Source organism: Mustelus asterias, chromosome 8, assembly GCF_964213995.1.
Source record: "Mustelus asterias chromosome 8, sMusAst1.hap1.1, whole genome shotgun sequence".
NCBI lineage: Eukaryota > Metazoa > Chordata > Chondrichthyes > Carcharhiniformes > Triakidae > Mustelus > Mustelus asterias.
This window is the reverse complement of record NC_135808.1, coordinates 93,097,781-93,101,739: the sequence shown is the minus strand read 5'-3', so window position 1 is coordinate 93,101,739 and position 3,959 is coordinate 93,097,781. Positions and strand designations below refer to the sequence as shown.

The 3,959-nt window shown below is 46.0% G+C and overlaps 1 non-coding gene across 1 annotated transcript; it reads left to right on the top strand.

Moving 5' to 3' along the window:
- The first annotated feature begins 3,378 nt into the window (after window positions 1–3,378).
- LOC144498047 (U2 spliceosomal RNA) lies at window positions 3,379–3,577 on the top strand. Its single transcript, XR_013498619.1, has one exon. It is a non-coding gene; the product is annotated as a U2 spliceosomal RNA (small nuclear RNA).
- Window positions 3,578–3,959: the final 382 nt, after the last annotated feature.

The following is a 3,959-nucleotide window of genomic DNA, read 5'->3' as shown; positions in this document are numbered from 1 at the left end:
TTATCTGCCTACCTCTACTCTACTTGGCAGTCACCCATTCCCTTTCTGCCTGTGGAGTCTCAAACATGCTATTCATGAAAACCTCAGCCTCATGGATGCTCCAGTGTGACTACAACCACGGCTCTACGGGATTTTCACAGTAACTTCATTGCATTATTAATATAAACTTACTTGTGACATGAATAAAATAAATAAATGATACATGGAATTTCAGTCGCTGCTGTTGGAGACAGTTCCTACACACATGTTCATCCTGGACAATGGAAGTGTCCCTGGATTCCCACATAACACAGGAGGAGCATTGTGACCAAGCTGTCCTGGCATGACTTGCCCTTAGATCACTCTCCTTACTACTTCCAAGTTCAAGAATATTAGTAACACTCATGACCTTCTTCTACTCCAGATTCTGACTCTGCAACAATAGACTTTACCTGTATCAAAGAACAAAAGAACAAAGAAAGTTACAGCACAGGAACAGGCCCTTCGGCCCTCCAAGCCTGCACCGACCATGCTGCCTGACTTAACTGAAACCCCCTACGCATCCGGGGACCATATCCCTCTATTCCCATCTCATTCATGTACTTGTCAAGACGCCCCTTAAAAGTCACTACCGTATCCGCTTCCACTACCTCCCCCGGCAACGAGTTCCAGGCACCCACCACTCTCTGTGTAAAAAATCTGCCTCGTACGTCTCTTTTAAAACTTGCCCCTCGCACCTTAAACCTATGCCCCCTAGTAATTGACTTTTCCACCATGGGAAAAAGCTTCTGACTATCCACTCTGTCCATGCCCCTCATAATCTTGTAGACTTCTATCAGGTCTCCCCTCAACCTCCGTCGCCCCAGTGAGAAGAAACCAAGTTTCTCTAACCTCTCCTCATAGCTAATGCCCTCCATACCAGGCAACATCCTGGTAAATCTTTTCTGTACCCTCCCCAAAGCCTCCACATCCTTCTGGTAGTGTGGCGACCAGAATTGAACACTATATTCCAAGTGCGGCCTCACTAAGGTTCTATAAAGCGTCAACATGACTTGCCAATTTTTAAACTCAATACCACGGCCGATGAAGGCAAGCATGCCGTATGCCTTCTTGACTACCTTCTTGACCTGCATTGCCACTTTCAGTGACCTGTGTACCTGTACACCCAGATCCCTTTGCCTATCAATACTCCTAAGGGTTCTGCCATTTACTGTATATTTCCTATCTGTATTAGAACTTCCAAAATGCATTACCTCACATTTGTCCGGAAGACCTTCCATTATTCTTAGACCAAGTATCCTTACTATATTATTCAATCTACAGGATGACTATACTGTCATTGCTGGCTTTCTGTACAATTGGGTGCTGATACTGAGAGGCAGACAGATCCAGCAAGATCCACTTCCACATATCCCAATGGTTTGGCAGGACGGGCCTTTTAGAAACCCTTACCCTCAGTCTTCTTCCCATTGGTATAGAAATTTCCACCAATAGATGCAGCATTGTGAACATAGAATTACCACGTGAGCATGTGGACATAAAGAAAGAGGATGTGTTGGAACTATTGAATGGCATCAAGGTTGGTAAGTCGCCTGGACCGGATGGGATGTACCCCAGGTTACTGTGGGAGGCGAGGGAGGAGATTGCGGAGCCTTTGGCGATGATCTTTGCATCGTCGATGGAGACGGGAGAGGTTCCGGAGGATTGGAGGATTGCAGATGTGGTCCCTATATTCAAGAAAGGGAACAGGGACAGCCCGGGAAATTACCGACCGGTGAGTCTAATCTCAGTGGTTGGTAAGTTGATGGAGAGGATCCTGAGAGACAGGATTTATGATCATCTAGAGAAGTTTAGTATGATCAAAAGTAGTCAGCACGGCTTTGTCAAGGGCAGGTCGTGCCTTACGAGCCTGGTTGAGTTCTTTGAAAATGTGACCAAACACATTGACGAAGGAAGAGCGGTGGATGTGGTCTATATGGACTTCAGCAAGGCGTTCGATAAGGTCCCCCATGCAAGACTTCTTGAGAAAGTGAGAGGGCATGGGATCCAAGGGGCTGTTGCCTTGTGGATCCAGAACTGGCTTGCCTGCAGAAGGCAGAGAGTGGCTGTGGAGGGGTCTTTCTCTGCATGGAGGTCAGTGACCAGTGGAGTGCCCCAGGGATCTGTTCTGGGACCCTTGCTGTTTGTCATTTTCATAAATGACCTGGATGAGGAAGTGGAGGGATGGGTTGGTAAGTTTGCTGACGACACCAAGGTAGGTGGTGTTGTGGATAGTTTGGAGGGATGTCAGAAGTTGCAGCGAGAGATAGATAGAATGCAAGACTGGGCGGAGAAGTGGCAGATGGACTTCAACCCGGATAAGTGTGTAGTGATCCATTTTGGCAGATCCAATGGGATGAAGCAGCAGTATAATATGAAGGGTACCATTCTTAGCAGTGTAGAGGATCAGAAGGACCTTGGGGTCCGAGTCCATAGGACTCTTAAATCGGCCTCGCAGGTGGAGGATGCGGTCAAGAAGGCGTACGGCGTACTAGCCTTCATTAATCGAGGGATTGAGTTTAGGAGTCGGGAGATCATGCTGCAGCTTTATAGGACCCTGGTTAGACCCCACTTGGAGTACTGCGCGCAGTTCTGGTCACCTCATTACAGGAAAGATGTTGAAGCCATTGAAAGGGTGCAGAGGAGATTTACAAGGATGTTGCCTGGATTGGGGGGCATGCCTTATGAGGATAGGTTGAGGGAGCTTGGTCTCTTCTCCCTGGAGAGACGAAGGATGAGAGGTGACCTGATAGAGGTTTACAAGATGTTGAGAGGTCTGGATAGGGTAGACTCTCAGAGGCTATTTCCAAGGGCTGAAATGGTTGCTACGAGAGGACACAGGTTTAAGGTGCTGGGGGGTAGGTACAGAGGAGATGTCAGGGGTAAGTTTTTCACTCAGAGGGTGGTGGGTGAGTGGAATCGGCTGACGTCGGTGGTGGTGGAGGCAAACTCGTTGGGGTCTTTTAAGAGACTTCTGGATGAGTACATGGGATTTAATGGGATTGAGGGCTATAGATAGGCCTAGAGGTAGGGATATGATCGGCGCAACTTGTGGGCCGAAGGGCCTGTTTGTGCTGTGGCTTTCTATGTTCTATGTTCTACTAAATTGAGAGGGAGATTAGTAGTGAGTGCAAAGCAGTTTAATGCAATGGGCTCTCCTAGATAATTCAGTAGAATATATTTCTTGGTGGAGAGATTTGAAATCAGCAACAGTGATCAGAAGGGAGGATTGTTTGTTTAAATATCATGGTTCAGATTCAGTGAGGTGTAGATATAGTTAGATAAAACCACTATTCTTTTTGCAGTATGTAATTTAAAAAAAAAATTTAAAAAAAATTTTTTTTTAAAGTATGTAGTTTGTGAGCTTCTCGGCCTTTTGGCTAAGATCAAGTGTAGTATCGACATGCTGTGCTTGGTTAAAGTCATTAGGTTACACTGTAGCTTAATTTGAAGCAATTTTTAAAAGCGGCATCTCGGCCTTCTGGCTAAGATGCAAATGAGACCAAGCCTTGGAGGAGGAGCTATGCCTACTCCAATCAGCTTGGATCATGTAGATCAAGCCCAAGACAGGAGGTGAGAGCCCTGTCTTGTCTGCTTGGATCGGGAATGTCTCAACTTGTTGAGAGTCTGAATTGGACTTGATTTGATTGAATTGGAATAAAAAAATATGTAGTTTGTGAGCAGCTAAAACCACATTCTTACAAGTGCAAACACATAATAGTTTCATTGAGAACCCCTACATGCAGACGTATGCATAGATATACACTGACAAATATTAATTAATTAACAGCGGAGCAGAAAGGGGAGAACTTAGTTTTACTCTATGCAACCTTCTTCCACAAATTCCCACTGTGAGGTGATGGTGCACAGAGCAGTTGGAGCCTCAGCGGAACTTGGGCTCCATTTCCAGCTTCTCAAACTGGACAGATCCATGGAGAAGC